This window comes from Ovis aries, chromosome 5, assembly GCF_016772045.2.
Source record: "Ovis aries strain OAR_USU_Benz2616 breed Rambouillet chromosome 5, ARS-UI_Ramb_v3.0, whole genome shotgun sequence".
Lineage (NCBI taxonomy): Eukaryota > Metazoa > Chordata > Mammalia > Artiodactyla > Bovidae > Ovis > Ovis aries.
Window position 1 is genome coordinate 42,961,998 of NC_056058.1, and position 17,483 is coordinate 42,979,480.

The following is a 17,483-nucleotide window of genomic DNA, read 5'->3' on the forward strand; positions in this document are numbered from 1 at the left end:
CAGCAGAAACAAGACAGGAGCTGACTATGGCTAAGATCATGAACTCCTTATTGGCAAATTCAGACTTAAATTGAAGAAAGTAGGGAAAACCGCTAGACCATTCAGGTATGACCTAAATCAAATCCCTTATGATTATACAGTGGAACTGAGAAATAGATTTAAGGGGCTGGATCTGATAGACAGAGTGCCTGATGAACTACGGACAGAGGTTCATGACATTATACAGGAGACAGGGATCAAGATCATCCCCAAGAAAAAGAAATGCAAAAAAAGCCAAATGGCTGTCTGAGGAGGCCTTACAAATAGCTGTGAAAAGAAGAGAAGCCAAAAGCAAAGGAGAGAAGGAAAGATATAAGCATCTGAATGCAGAGCTCCAAAGAATAGCAAGGAGAGATAAGAAAGCCTTCTTCAGTTTTCAGTGCAAACAAATAGATGAAAACAATAGAATGGAGATCTTTCAAGAAAATTAGAGATACCAAGGGAATATTTCATGCAAAGACTGGCACAATAAAGGACAGAAATGGTATGGACCTAACAGAAGCAGAAGATATTAAGAAGAGGTGGCCACAATACACAGAAGAACTGTACAGAAAAATCTTCATGACCCAGGTAATCATGATGGTGTGATCACTCACCTTGAGCCAGACATCCTGGAATGTGAAGTCAAGTGGGCCTTAGAAAGCATCACTATGAACAAAGCTGATGAAGGAGATGGAATTCCAGTTGAGCTATTTCAAATCCTGAAAGATGATGCTGTGAAAATGCTGCACTCAATATGCCAGCAAATTTGGAAAACTCAGCAGTGGCCACAGGACTGGAAAAGGTCAGTTTTCATTCTGATCGCAAAGAAAGGCAATGCCAAAGAATGCTCAAACTACAGCACAATTGCACTCATCTCACATGCTAGTAAAGTAATGCTCAAAATTCTCCAAGCCAGGCTTCAGCAATACATGAACCGTGAACTCCCTGATGTTCAAGCTGGTTTTAGAAAAGGCAGAGGAACCAAACATCAAATTGCCAACATCCGCTGGATCATGGAAAAAGCAAGAGAGTTCCAGAAAAACATCTATTTCTATTTTATTGACTATGCCAAAGCCTTTGACCTGTGGATCACCATAAACTGGAAAATTCTGAAAGAGATGGGAATACAGACCACCTGACCTGCCTCTTGAGAAACCTATATGCAGGTCAGGAAGCAACAGTTAGAACTGGACATGGAACAACAGACTGGTTCCAAATAGGAAAAGGAGTACATCAAGGCTGTATGTTGTCACCCTGCTTATTTAACTTCTATGCAGAGTACATCATGAGAAACGCTGGGCTGGAAGAAGCACAAGCTGGAATCAAGATTGCCAGGAGAAATATCAATCACCTCAGATATGCAGATGACACCACCCTTATGGCAGAAAGTGAAGAGGAACTAAAAGCCTCTTGATGAAAGTGAAAGAGGGGAGTAAAAAAGTCGGCTTAAAACTCAACATTCAGAAAACAAAGATCATGGCATCTGGTCCCATCACTTCATGGCAAATAGATGGGGAAACAGTAGAAACAGTGTCAGACTTTATTTTTCTGGGCTCCAAAATCACTGCAGATGGTGACTGCAGCCATGAAATTAAAAGACGCTTACTCCTTGGAAGGAAAGTTATGACCAACCTAGATAGCATATTAAAACGCAGAGACACTACTTTGCCAACAAAGGTCTGTGTAGTCAAGGCTATGGTTTTTCCAGTGGTCATGTATGGATGTGAGAGTTGAACTGTGGAGAAAGCTGAGTGTCGAAGAATTGATGCTTTTGAACAGTGGTGTTGGAGAAGATTCTTGATAGTCCCTTGGACTGCAAGGAGATCAAACCAGTCCATCCTAAAGGAGATCAGTCCTGGGTGTTCACTGGAAGCACTGATGCTAAAGCTGAAACTCCAATACTTTGGCCACCTCATGTGAAGAGTTGACTCATTGGAAAAGACTCTCATCCTCGGAGGGATTGGGGCAGGAGGAGAAGGGGACGACAGAGGGTGAGATGGCTGGATGGCATCACCGCCTCGATGGACATGAGTTTGAGTAAATTCCTTGAGTTGGTGACGGACAGGGAGGCCTGGCATGCTGCAAATCATGGGGTTGCAAAGAGTCGGACACAACTGAGCGACTGAACTGACTGACTGAGAGTTTCATTCATATCGGTTGGTGAGCCAGTCTAAAGAATTGAGAGGATTCAGGTTAAAACTGACCAGGCATCCTGAAAACAGGTGGTAGTGGTAAGACGTTTAGGAATCCTGGGGAATCAAATCTTAAATACGATGGTAAATATATGATCTTTAAAAGGAAAAAGTGAATTTCATCAAAATTAAGAAACTTCTGTTCTTCTAAATCATTGTTAAAGGAATAGAAAGACAAGCCACAGACTAGGTGAAAATATTTGGAAATCATTTATCTGATAGAAGACTTGTATCCGCAATATAGAAAGTATTCTCAATACAAGCTCTCAAACAAACAATTCAGTCTTAAAATAGTCAAAGTATTTGACCAGACATACGTGAAACAAGAAACATGGATGGTAATTAAGCACTTGAAAAAGCTCAAAATCTTTAGTTATTAGGGAAATACGAATCAAAATCACAATGAGATACCACATCACAGTCATAAAATGGCTAAAGAGACTGTGGTTGTATACCAAGTGTGAGTGAGGATGCACAGCCACTGAAGCTCTTAACGACTGGTTTTAGCTGTTGTTCAGTCACTAAGTCATGTTTGACTCTTTGCAACCCCATGGGCTATAAAATTATACAACTATTTTGGGAAACCGTGAGGCAGTTTATAAAAAGTATATACCAATATATTCCGATCATATTCCCCAGTCACTCCACCCCTAGGTATTTAACCAGGAGGAATGAAAGTGTGTGTCTACTTACAGACTTGTACTTCGATAGTCATTGCAGCTTTACATGTAATAGAATCTAGAAACAACAAAATATTTATCAAGAGATGAAGGGGTAAACAAATTTTACCACAGTCATATAATAAAATACTGCTCACCAAAAATGAGGAATAAAGTATTGATAAATCAGCCATGTGGATGATTTCTAAACAAATATGCTAAGCAAAAGAAATATAAACAAAATATAAACAAATCTAAACAAAATATGCTAATCAAAAATAGATTTAAACCAAAAAATTATACATACTATGCCATTCTCATTTATCTAAAGTTCTAGGAAATGTCACTGTATTCCATTTGTTCAATACAAACTAATACACAGAGGCAGAAAGTGTTTGTAGTGGTGGAGCAGGGGCTAGCCTGGGTGGGAGGGAAGAAATACAAAGGGTCCCCAAAAGTTTCTGGACATGGTGGGTATGTGATGGTGTCACCAGTATATACATGTCAAAACTTAGATTTAAGATGTGCATTTTATTGTATGTCAATTATTCCCATAATGCTGTTAAAAATAATAAAACCCAGGACCATCAATCAAATCAGTGTGTGGCTGTAAGATATTTTGTTAAGACATGTAAAAAAATTAACCCAGGGACCTCCTGGTGGTCTAGCGCTAAGAAACTCTGTGCTCCCAACACATGGGGCCTAGGTTTGATCCCTGTTTGGGGAGCTAGATCCCACAAGCTGCAACTAACAGTTTCCATGCTGCAACTAAAGATCCTATTATACATGATGCAACTAAAGATCACTCATATGGCTACTAAGGCCCAGCACTTTTTAAAAAGAAGAATTAACCAAGTAGAACTTCCCAGATATACAAATGGGCTTTAGAAACTTAAGGGCAAGATCCCACAGTCTTCAGAAAGGATGAGTACATTTTGCATGGGGAAAGAAAGTGGATCATTCTGACAGAGGACAGACTGGAGAAGATCTATGAAAGGACAATCAAAATAAAGTTGGTATTGCTGAGAGAGCTCTCTAAAACGGACCCCGCAACATTGGTAATTGTTAGAGAAATTCAAGTTAAAATTGCAATGAGGTTCCACCCACACCAGTCAGAATGACCATCATTAAAACGTCTACCAGTGCTAGAGAGAGTGTGGAGAGAAAGGAACTCTGCGACACTGTTGATGGGACTGTAAATTGGTGCATCCACTATAGAAAAGAGTACGGAGGTTTCTCAAAAAAACTAAAAATAGAACGATCGTATAATCCTGCAACCCCACTCCTGGGCATATATCTGGGGAGAAAAAACCATAACTCAAAGAGATACTTGCACCCCAGTGTTCATGGCAACACTATTTACAGTAGCCAAGGCATAGAAGCAACCTAAATGTCCACTGACAGATGAACAGATAAAGAAGTTGTGGCACATATATAGAATGGAATATTACTCAGCCATAAAAAGAATGAAATAATCCCATTTGCAGCAACATGGATGGACCTAGAGATTATCAGACTAAATGAAGTAAGTCAGAAAGAAAAAAGATATACACCCTCAGATATCACTTATATGTGGAATCTAAAATATGACACAAATGACCTCATCTATGAAACAGAAACAGGTTCACAGACATAGATAAGAGACTTGAGGTTGATGGGAAGGTGGCAGCGAGGGAGGTTCAGAGTTTGGGATTAGCAGAGGCAAACTATTGTATACAGTATGGATAAACAACAAAGGGAACTATATTCAATATCCTGTGATAAACCATAATGGAGAAGAATAGAAAAAGAATGTGAATATATACATACAAATATATATGTACACACACACACATATATGAATGAATCACTTTACCGTACAGCAGAAATTAACACAACATTGTAAATCAGCTACATATCAACAAAATAAATTAAAAAATAATAATAATAAAATAGAGCCAGGAGGCCATTAAGGAAGTGTGACTTATGCGCATCTCAGCCTGGATGGAATCTGACCTACTGACCTGCCAGAAACTCAAGATACTAATTGGACTTCTGCCCTAAAGCAATTTGTGATTCCTTAAGGACAAATGTTTTCTGACTCGTGTCAAAGTCCATCACAATTCTCACCAGGCAACTCTTAACAACCTCGTACTTTTTGTCTTTACAAGTTCCTAATCCTTTCTCTTCCTTGGAACACTCTTTTGGGGTTACCTGAATCTGTATCTCCCAAAATGCAGTTCCTAAGACCTCAGATAAATTCTTTTCTATTTTCAGTCTCCTGAAATGTCTTTTTTGAGTTAACAGATCACTTTTACAAATGGCCCAATTCTGTGTCCACAGCCTCTCCAATATAGCTTGGCATCTCCACTCATCAAGATGCGGCATCTCTCTTCAGACCCTCTGACTTTGGGCTGACTTGAGAACATTCTTTGGCTGATAGGATGCAAAGAAATTAATGGTGTGTTAATTCCAAGCCCAGGCTTCAAGGCTTCTTCTATTCTCCAGCTCTCTTCCTTGGTTGCCTGCCTGTATTCTGAGAATAAGCCTGGGTGAGCCTGCTGCAGGATGAAAGAACTCTTGAAAGTCAGCTGAAGACCAGACTGCCTCCAGAAGCACAGCCTCCTCCTGATGGAGCCCAGCTAAGACCAGAAAAATTGTCCAAATGAGCCCCATGTAAATTGCCAAACTGCACACTGTGAGCTTGCTGGTTAAGCCACTGAAGTTTGTTACACAGCAGTAGATAACTGATACACATGCATCATCTCTTGTAATTCACACAACAGCCAGAGAGACAGGACCCATTATCCCTACTTTAGGCAGACCTAAGGCTCAGAGCAAGTCTCACAACTGTCTAGGGGCATACAGCTAGCAAATGGCTTTGTAGTCACCAGAGCTATGTACCAATATTCTGGCTCTCCTCCCAGGCACTTGGTGAGACTGATGTGGAGCAGAGTGTTAGGACTTGTTTTGGATGAAAGCTTAAGTGAAAGCAATGTGTGTCACTTCCAGGAGAAGGACTCTGAAGGAAACGCATGATTTGCTAAGTTCCCTTCCTCTTGCTGCCGTACACAGAGATGCACCATGTGGTGGCTGTCCCTTCTGTCCAGGTCTCTGAATGTGATCTGGAGGACAGCCTCCAGCCAACCCATGATGGATATCACACATGAGAGTGAAATAAACCCTTTTTAGTCTAAGTCTTTGAGATTAGGGATTATCACTGCAGCCCAGCCTAGCCCATCCTAACTGATACAGCGGCTGGGTCAGGATTAAATTTCATATTTGTGTCATTCCAAAACCCACACTTTCACTCACAAATGAATGGGTAAGTAAATGATTTCTATCCAAAGGATGAGCAAGACCAACAGCACTAACTGAAATGGGAGAAAAAAGATTAAAGACAACAAATGAATGCAATTGAGACAGCAGAGGTCAGAGGAACACATTTTCAATCCAGAGGTCAGAGAAGGCAAAGCAAGCATCTAGGGAGTGTAGGAATGAGGTCTCTCCTGCCACAGCCCTTCAAAACTGTGCACGGGGCTGAAGAGAGAGCCAGCTACTGCTTTGCATCAGAAGGTCTCTGAAGAATTGACTCAAAGCAGGCACAATGGAGCAGCCATGAGCATGGGTGGGGACTCCAGTCCTTCTCTCTCTGGGTTCAGTTCAGTTCAGTTCAGTCGCTCAGTTGTATCTGACTCTTTGTGACCCCATGGACTGCAGCACACCAGGCCTCCCTGTCCATCACCAACCCCCAGAGTTTACCCAAACTCATGTCTATTGAGTCGGTGACACCATCCAATCATCTCATCCTCTGTCGTCCCCTTCTCCTCCCGCCTTCAGTCTTTCCCAGCATCAGCTTGTAAGTGATCCTGCCTCAGGGAACCCCAGACTGGGACATCCAGGGTCCCTCCTGTGGTTGGGGCATCTCCTCCTGGCTTGACCATCCTGGTTGCTACTGACTGCTGGATTTTCTTGCCCTCAAATTAGGATGGCTTCTCAGCATCCTCTTACTCAAACCTGTTCAACAAAACTAACCAAGATCTTCTGATTTATCAACTCACATCCTGAATCTGACATCTCCTGTTACCCACCAGCAACTGTGGATTCAAATTCAACTCATCTGCTTCCACTTTGAACTCTCCAATTTAGGCGACTTTTCCAATACCAAACTTAATTCTATGCAAATAAACAAATGCTTATCTGGAGGCTATTGTATGCACAGAGCTATGGCCACGAAATAAATAAAAACATCCTCTCTCCCTGGAGGGACTCACAGTCCAGTAAGGGAGACAGATGTCTGTCAGTAAAGAGGGCCTTAATTCAAGACCACGTTTGAGAAGGGCTGCATTAGAGGGCCAAAGACAACCAGAAAACAGGGTGAATCGGTGAGATTCAAGCTCTCCAAGTTCCCCTCAGGGCCTGGACCTACTTGTCTGTGTGTTTTTATTATAATTTGCTACAATGCAATTTTATTGGTTTTTCCTCAATAATGAGCAGTCTTGGGAACATAATTAAATGTTTGCAATCACTGTAATGGGCTTCCCTGGTGGCTCAGTGGTAAAGAATCCGCCTGTCAATGCAGGAGATGCAGGTTCAATCCCTGGGTTGGGAAGATCCCCTGAAGAAGGAAATGGCAACCCACTCCAGTATTCTTGCATGGGAAATCCCATGGACGGAGGAGCCCAGCAGGCCACAGCCCTGGGGTTGCAAAGAACAGGACACAGCTGAGCAGCTAGACAGCAAGAACAATGACTACAACAGTAATTACAGTGTTAGGCAAGGATGCAGTAGCAACAGAGGCCCCACTGTAGGAAGGGCGGTGGCCTCCAGAGGCTCCAGGTAGCTCTGTCGTCAGAGGGGACCGCTGTCTCCCTCTGTGAGCAAAGGACTCACACACTGATGTCTGAGGATCGCAGTTCCTATCCTACTCACTTCTGCCACACAAAGTTGTGGGGTTGTTTTGCCTTTCCACTAAGTAAAAGGCATCAGCTAGATGACAATAACACACCCCTCCATGAGGTGTGTTTCCTTACCCACTTCAGAGCTTTCAGCTGTCTTCTTAATGGTGGCGGTCACTGCAATTCTGACCTCCTGTGGGGGCTGGAGTGTTATTGTTTATAATACTACTTGTCACTCTGAGATCCACCCTTTGAACAAAGTAACCAGAAGATGAAAAAGTTATATGCCTACTATAATAATAATTTTAAAAAAAAAGGAAGCCAAGGTTATTGATTCAGATTGCATTAAGACAAAGAAACCTTGACAAATCACAGAGAATGAAGCAGGAAAGACCAAAGAGGCTTCTGACCATGTGCAGATGTAAGTTAATAGAAGCCAGATATGAATTAACAGAGACTTTTCCTGTTCTGCTACTGGAAGATCACAGATGGTGAGCCTTAGAACGCCATGCCTGGCACACAGTAGGTACTCAGTAAATGCAGTAGACCAATCTCATGAGCTGTGTGGGTAGAGAAAAGAGAAACTGTCCATAGGTATCAGGGTCAAAAATTAAATATTCTCAACATAAGCTGGCAGATTTCTCATTATAATCACATATTCATTAATTTGGCCAAGAAATCTATTTACTCCACATTTACTGAGTTCATGCTAGGTTTCAGGGGCTCGTTGAGGTATTGGGCTCACTGCAGGAAACAAGCCCCTCCTCTGGTGACTGCAGTCTAGTGATGACTCAGATAGTGAAGCTGAAAACTGAAAAATCAGGCTGTGATTTGTCCTATGGAGAAAATCAAACAGTGACGTGATAGTGCCTGGCTGGCATAGGGGGGTTGGGCCAAGAAGACCTCTCAGAGGCATGACATTTAAGCAGAAACCTGAAAGATCACTAGCTTCTTTCTGTGACTCCTGAAGGAAAAGCATGGGTGCAGAAGGAACAGCTTGCACAAGAAACCTAATGTGAGAAAGAGCTTGGAATGGAAATGGGAACATGGGATCATTTAAAATGTGGGAATGATGCTTTAAAATTGACACTTAAAAAAACAGTAGTACTTGTTGCCAATGATATTTGTCTACCAATCTCAACATGATGGAGTGAACAGACGCCACTAATTCTGAAACCACCCCATTCATGGCAACCCGAGGTGGTGGTGGAAAGGTATGGGATGGTCAGGCATTGTGCTCACCATGGACCTCAGGCAAACCACTCACCACTCGGGCCCGTTTCCAACTGAAAAGGCCAAGGCCGCTGACCCACAGTAGTGTTTCTGAGGATCAGATGAGACCATTTGCTACATTTACACTAGGGCTTGTCGTCAATGCCTCACACTGCGCAGTCTGTTGGCAGAAAGGAGAGGGCTGTAAACACCTACTGGAATGGGCTGAGCAAACGTCCTTGGCGAGGTCTGTCCTCAAGACCTGTGATTTGACCCTTAGAGGCTGGTTTGTAAAGTAAGCCCATCACCGGCACCCTCAACTGGCTGGGATTGAGAATACACAAAAATGAGGAATCAACAAAAATTCAGGGATTCAGTGAGCACAGCTCCCTATCTCACCAGTGTGGATTTTTGTGAACATCACAGTGAGGGGCAGGAAGGAGCCGCCCTCACTCCTGACCGCCTCGGCTGTGGGGAACCCTGTTGTCTGACCTCCGGGCCCGGACTCTCTCCAAGATTGCAGGGTCAGCCCTGGGGGACAGGCTCAGGGACCAGAGGGATGCTCCTGAGCTCTTCCCTTGGTGAGTTCCCCACTAGGACAACCCCTTTTCATTTCAGTTTCCTTGGCCAGGTGCCAGGGGACTAGGGGACCCTTGAATGTATACATAGATTAAAAAGAATGTATAATTTATACTGGGCTAGGGGATACAGAGGCATTTTAGCTACTGCTGCTGTGTCGCTTCAGTCGTGTCCGACTCTGTGCGACCCCATAGACGGCAGCCCACCAGGCTCCCCCGTCCCTGGGATTCTCCAGGCAAGAACACTGGAGTAGGTTGCCATTTCCTTCTCCAATGCATGAAAGTGAAAAGTGAAAGTGAAGTCGCTCAGTTGTGTCCGACTTGTAGCGACCCCATGGACTGCAGCCCACAAGGCCCCTCCGTCCATGGGATTTTCCAGGCAAGAGTACTGGAGTGGGGTGCCATCGCCTTCTCCGAGGCATTTTAGAGACCACAGCAAAATACAATAGTTGGTGAGGGGACTGGTATCTGCTCATCATATTTGTTTTCTAAGAAATATCTTATCCCAAAGATTTCTCTTTAAAACAAAAAATTGTAACACTAACATTAGTTTGAAGAAATGAGGTTTACTTTGGGGAGGGGGGCTATCTTGTAACCCCATGGACTAATATTATTCCTGGGATTTTTCTTGTTGCTCTTCAACTACTTTCAGATGGGAAAAAAACTTGTAACAATACCTTTTGTTAAGAACACTTAACATTCCATGAATTCTTAGCTCTCTGAAAGTAATTCTGATTTTAACAAGACTTTTCATTAATTAGTTTCTTCTTTCAAGAATCCAGTTCTTCAGAAATGCTTTGAAATATAGTTGTTCTTCATGCATTTTCTTTTGCTTAGTAAAGACTTTTCCTTGGGCTTAGAAAGAGCTGGGTAATAACCAGTATGGAGTTAAACAGCAAAACACATTAGTGTTAATACTGCCAATTTTCTATCACATGAAGATGTATGAACACCACGAGGTTTTGATTTTGACTAAATCTACAGGCTCAGATGTTTAAAAGATAGATTGTTCTTCTGGGCTTCTAAGGATAAAATTGAGTCAAGTTTGTGTCAGCCTGAAAATTAAATTGTGAATATTGTCATAATGGAAATTTCTTACATTTGCAAGCCAGTCCCTTATCAGAAAGTGGAAGGGAGAAAAGTGTGTATCCCTATACTTCCCTCGTCTAATTCTGTATTCTGTTTAGTCCTTTGATGTTAATAGTTTAAATTACTCTGAGTACTTTCCACCACAAGGGCTTTACCTCTGCTTTCAAACATCTATAGATATAATAATGTCCTCCCCAAATGCCATGAGAAGTTTTATGAACTCTTTTAGAACCCTTCCCCAGAGAAGGTGCATTTAATAGAGGAAAATGTCATGTTTCATTAGTATGTTCGTGCTCACACAAATTTAGTCTTCAGAAAAGATAGTGCTTGTAAAACTGGAACCAAAACTGACAAATTGTGCCTCTGCTTAAAAGCTGAAATCCTCAAATAGAGAATCATTCTCATATATCTATATCAGCATAAATCTATAAAACATTTACTTTCCCCTCGAATAAAAATTCTTCTAAGATTCTGTTCCTAGCATGCAAATCTAGAGACCCATGTCCTGAGTTCTGGAGGTCATTTAGCAGAATTCCATGAAATCTGGGCAGCTTTATCTATGATCTGTCTGCTGTATAAGCATGGATGGGTTTGAAATCAGGAATACCTTTTAACCTCACTTCCCAGAGACTGTACAATAATGAAATCTGAGGTCTCTACTGCATTATGACTTCAGAGGGAGGGAACCATGTAGAAACCAGAAATTCTAGAGTGAAGAGATTCAATTAAGACACAGAGTGGATCACATCCACTAGAGACAAGGATCAAAGGCTTGGGAATAAAGTAGTTTCGTAAATAGAGATTTAGATCTTTCATTTCTGATGCTAGGGAAATATTCTCTTCAGGTCTGAGCAGCCTAGGAGGTAGACACAAATATGGGAGAGTCTAGCAGAGTGTTAAGATGTATAACTTTGGACTCGAAAGAGAATTCAAATCCCAAATCTCCTACTTAATAGCTTAATGACTTCAGTCAAGTTACTTAATTGCTCTGAGTTTTAATGTCTTCAAACAAAGGGTTATTGTGAGGATTAAACAAGTTGTTGTGTTTATTGATGTATTTCTTCAACAAATAATCACCGAAACGAAGCAGCTATTCTAGATGCTGAGACAGAACTGAACAAACCAATAAAGCAGTGACTCTCATGAGGCTTATATTTTAACACAAGGAGACAGATAAAATAAACAAATGAACAAAGATTCTGTTGAGTTGTGACATCATTGCTATGAAGATATGTTTTAAAAGGATCACCCTGGCTATCGGGTTGAAAACAAACTCAAGGCAGGCAGAGTTAGATGTGTTAACAAATAATCCAAACAGAGCCCAAATAAGCAAAATTATAAATGAAAGAGAAATACCACAGAAATAGAATCATAAGGTAATACTACAAACAAATATGCCATCAAATTTGACAACTTAGAAGAAATGGATAAATTCCTAGAAACAGAATCTTTCAAGACTGAATCAGGAAGAAACAGAAAACATGAACAGACAAATGACGAGGACTGAAATTGAATTAGCAATCAAAAAAACTCTCAATGAACAAAAGTCTAGGACTGAATGACTTCACAGGGGAATTCTACCGAACATTTAAAGAGGAGTTAATACCTATCCTCAAACTATTCCAAAAAATTGAAGAGAATGGAATACTTCCAAACTCATTCTATGAGGCCAGCATTACCTTGATACCAAAATCAGACAAAGGCACTCCAAAAAAGAAAATTACAGGCTAATATTTCCAATGAGGAGAAGGCAATGGCACCCCACTCCAGTACTCTTGCCTGGAAAATCCCATGGATGGAGGAGCCTCGTGGGCTGCAGTCCATGGGGTCGCTGAGGGTCAGACACGACTGAGCGACTTCACTTTCACGCATTGGAGAAGGAAATGGCAACCCACTCCAGTGTTCTTGCCTGGAGAATCCCAGGGACGGGGAGCCTGGTGGGCTGCCATCTGTGGGGTCGCACAGAGTCGGACACGACTGACGCGACTTAGCAGCAGCAGCTGCAGCATTCCCGATGAATGTAGGCACAAAAATGAGAGACTTGTACTCTGAAAACTGTAAGACACTGAAGAAGGAAACTGAAGGAGACACATTCAAAGGAGCACTGCCCCGTGTTTATGGACTGGAACAATTAATGCTGCTAACATGTCCACACCACTCGAAGCAGTCTGTGCATCCATTGCAATCCCTATCAAAATACCTATGATACTTTTTAAGAACTAGAACAAATAATCTTAAAGTTCGTATAGAGCTAAAAAAGACCCTAAATAGCCTAAGTAATTTTGGGGAATGAACAAAACTGAGCAAGTATATATAAAAGAATTAAATAAAAGCATTTTCTTATACCATATACAAAAATAAAGTCAAAATGGATTAAAGTCATAAGTTTAAGACCTAAAGCCATAAAACTCCTTTTTAAAAAAAGGCAATATGCTGTTTGGCATTAGCAATATTTTTTTGGATCTGTCTTATCAGGGAAGGAATACAAAAGCAAAAACAAACTAATTGGACCAAATTAAACTAAAAAGCTTATGCACAGTGAAGGAAACTTTCGATGAAATGAAAAGACAGACTACTGAATGGAGGAAGATATTTGCAAATCATATGACCAATAAGGTGCTAATATCCAAATCATAGAAAGAACTGTTACAACTCAATATAAGAGAACAGTAGGGAGGTTTCTCAAAAAATTAAAAATAGAGTTATCATATGATTAGCAGTTCCACTCCTAAGTATATATCCAAAGAAAATCAGTTCAGTTGCTCAGTCGTGTCCGACTCTTTGAGACCCCATGAATCGCAGCACGCCAGGCCTCCCTGTCCATCACCATCTCTCGGAGTTCACTCAGACTCACGTCCATCAAGTCCGTGATGCCATCCAGCCATCTCATCCATGGTGGTCCCCTTCTCCTCCTGCCCCCAATTCCTCCCAGCATCAGAGTCTTTTCCAATGAGTCAACTCTTTGCATGAGGAGGCCAAAGTACTGGAGCTTCAGCTTTAGCATCATTCCTTCCAAAGAAATCCCAGGGCTGATCTCCTTTAGAATGGACTGGTTGGATCTCCTTGCAGTCCAAGGGACTCTCAAGAGTCTTCTCCAAAACCACAGTTCAAAAGCATCAATTCTTCGGTGCTCAGCCTTCTTCACAGTCCAACTCTCACATCCATACATGACCACTGGAAAAACCATAGCCTTGACTAGACAGACCTTAGTCAGCAAAGTAATGTCTCTGCTTTTGAATATACTATCTAGGTTGGTCATAACTTTTCTTCCAAGGAGTAAGCATCTTTTAATTTCATGGCAGCAGTCACCATCTGCAGTGATTTTGGAGCCCAGAAAAATAAAGTCTGACACTGTTTCCACTGTTTCTTCATCTATTTCCCATGAAGTGATGGGACCAGATCCCATGATCTTTGTTTTCTGAATGTTGAGCTTTAAGCCAACTTTTTCACTCTCCTCTTTCACTTTCATCAAGAGGCTTTTTAGTTCCTCTTCACTTTCTGCCATAAGGGTGGTGTCATCTGCATATCTGAGGTGATTGATATTTCTCCCGGCAATCTTGATTCCAGCTTGTGTTTCTTCCAGTCCAGCGTTTCTCATGATGTACTCTGCATAGAAGTTAAATAAGCAGGGTGACAATATACAGCCTTGACGTACTCCTTTTCCTATTTGGAACCAGTCTGTTGTTCCATGTCCAGTTCTAACTGTTGCTTCCTGACCTGCATATAGGTTTCTCAAGAGGCAGGTTAGGTGGTCTGGTATTCCCATCTCTTTCAGAATTTTCCACAGTTTATTGTGAGTATTCTTGCCTTCAGAAGCCCATGAACAGTATGAAAAGGCAAAATGATAGGATACCGAAAGAGGAACTCCCCAGGTCATTAGGTGCCCAATATGCTACTGGAGATCAGTGGAGAAATAACTCCAGAAAGAATGAAGGGATGGAGCCAAAGCAAAAACAATACCCAGTTGTGAATGTGACTGGTGATAGAAGCAAGATCCGATGCTGTAAAGAGCAATATTGCATAGGAACCTGGAATGTCAGGTCTATGAATCAAGGCAAATTGGAAGTGGTCAAACAAGAGATGGCAAGGGTGAACATTGACATTCTAGGAATCAGCAAACTAAAATGGACTGGAATGGGTGAATTTAACTCAGATGACCATTATATCTACTACTGTGGGCAGGAATCCCTCAGAAGAAATGAAGTAGCCATCATGGTCAACAAAAGAGTCTGAAATGCAGTACTTGGATGCAATCTCAAAATGACAGAATGATCTCTGTTCGTCTCCAAGGCAAACCATTCAATATCAGTTATCCAAGTCTATGCCCCAACCAGTAATGCTGAAGAAACTGAAGTTGAACAGTTTTATGAAGACCTACAAGACCTTTTAGAACTAACACCCAAAAAAGATGTCCTTTTCATTATAGGGGACTGGAATGTGAAAGTAGGAAGTCAAGAAACACCTGGAGTAAAAGGCAAAGTTGGCCTTGGAATGCAGAATGAAGCAGGGCAAAGACAAATAGAGTTTTGCCAAGAAAATGCACTGGTCAGAGCAAACACCCTCTTCCAACAACACAAGAGAAGACTCTACACATGGACATCACCAGATGGTCAACACTGAAATCAGATTGATTATATTCTTTGCAGCCAAAGATGGAGAAGCTCTATACAGTCAACAAAAACAAGACCGGGAGCTGACTGTGGCTCAGATCATGAACTCCTTATTACCAAATTCAGACTCAAATTGAAGAAAATAGGGAAAACCGCTAGACCATTCAGGTATGACCTAAATCAAATCCCTTATGATTATACAGTGGAAGTGAGAAATAGATTTAAGGGCCTAGATCTGACAGAGTGCCTGATGAACTATGGAATGAGGTTCGTGACATTGTACAGGAGACAGGGATCAAGACCATCCCCATGGAAAAGAAATGCAAAAAAGCAAAATGGCTGTCTGGGGAGGCCTTACAAATAGCTGTGAAAAGAAGAGAGGCAAAAAGCAAAGAAGAAAAGGAAAAATATAAGCATCTGAATGCAGAGTTCCAAAGAATAGCAAGAAGAGATAAGAAAGCCTTCTTCAGCAATCAATGCAAAGAAATAGAGGAAAACAACAGAATGGCAAAGACTAGAGGTCTCTTTAAGAAAATTAGAGATACCAAGGGAACATTTCATGCAAAGATGGGCTCAATAAAGGACAGAAATGGTATGGACCTAACAGAAGCAGAAGATATTAAGAAGAGGTGGCAAGAATACATGGAAGAACTGTACAAAAAAGATCTTCACAACCCAGATAATCATGATGATGTGATCACTAATCTAGAGCCAGACATCTTGGAATATGAAGTCAAGTGGGCCTTAGAAAGCATCACTATGAACAAAGCTAGTGGAGGTGATGGAATTCCAGTGGAACTGTTTCAAATCCTGGAAGATGATGCTGTGAAAGTGCTCCACTCAATATGCCAGCAAATTTGGAAAACTCAGCAGTGGCCACAGGACTGCAAAAGGTCAGTTTTCATTTCAATTCCAAAGAAAGGCAATGCAAAAGAATCCAAAGAAAATGAGCACATTTATTTGAAAAGATATAGCACGCCAATATTCATAGCAGCATTATTTACAATGGCCAAGATACGGAAGCAAATTATATGTACAATGACAGATGAATGGATAAAGAAGATGTGATAAATAAAGAAGATGTGTGTGTGATACATTCTATACACACAATGGAATATTACTCAGCCAAAAAAGGAATAAATTTTTGCCCTTCGCAGTATCATGGATGGACCTTGAGGGTATTAGGCTAAGTGAAATAGTACACAGAGAAAGGCAAATATTGTATGATATCACTTATATGTGGAATCTAAAAAAATTTTTTAAATGAATATAACCAAACAGATTCAGAGGTATATAGGACACACTGGTGGTTCCCAGAGGGGAGAGGGGTGTGGGAGGGGCAAAACAGGTGTTGGAGATTAAGAGATTGAGACCGCTAGGTATAAAATAGTTAGATAAGTTACAAGGATGTCGTGTATACCACAGGGATACAGTTAGTTATTTTATAGTAACTTTATATGGGGTATAATCTATAAATATATCAAATTACTATGCTGTACACCTGAAACTAGTATAAAATTGTAAGTCAACTATACTTCATTTTAAAAAGAAAACCAATCAATCAAAGATCATGATAGCTTTGAGGGCTGTCAGTAGAACATCAAGAACTAGTCATATTTTAGATTTATTTTGAAAGTGAAGATGATAGCCTTTGCTGAGGGTTTGGAGATGGAGTATAACAAAATAAAGAAAGCAAAGACAATCCCGATACCATAGATCTGATCATCAACCACGTAAGTGTCAAGACAAGTAACTGGCATGGGGAAGCCTGGGGAAGGGGTAGACCTGTGTATGAGTATGTGGCAGGCCAGTGTGTGTGTCCAGAAGAGGAGATCAAGAATTCAGTTTTGGACATGTTCATTTCAAGATGCCTATCTGGTATACAAGTGGAGCAACTGAGCAGATGGTTGCAGGAGGTAAGGCCAGACAGGCACAATGCCTGGTATGCTTTCTGCTTTTGCAATTCCTGTAGCATCTGAGTGCTAGATGCTGGTCTTGAGGTGTTTCTCAGCAACCTGGGAACCCAAACTCTTGAAAAGTCCCAGAAGACGAAACTCTCACTTGGGCAGCCAAGAGGTGACCTGCTGGACACAGGTTCAGAGAGCTGGAAAGCTAATCGGATTAATTCCAGGCCTCACTTCCTGAAAGTAAACTCCCTGAGAGTGCCTGCAAAAAGGTACATCAGTCACTCATCAGCAGAGCAGATGTTGCTCTGGTCCTCAGTGGATGGTAGCTGCCCTTCTTT

At 41.4% G+C, this 17,483-nt stretch overlaps 1 protein-coding gene across 2 annotated transcripts in view; it reads right to left on the reverse strand.

Annotated features, from left to right (window-relative positions):
- Nucleotides 1-17,483, reverse strand: part of FSTL4 (follistatin like 4) — a 768,172-nt gene that overhangs the window by 483,772 nt on the left and 266,917 nt on the right. The window contains exon 5 of one of the 2 annotated variants that reach the window (XM_060416502.1): nt 2,907-2,951. The exons of the other annotated variant lie outside the window; for it this stretch is intronic. The gene's annotated coding sequence lies outside the window, so the exon portion shown is untranslated. The remainder of the gene's footprint in view (nt 1-2,906; nt 2,952-17,483) is intronic. 2 annotated transcript variants of the gene reach the window in all.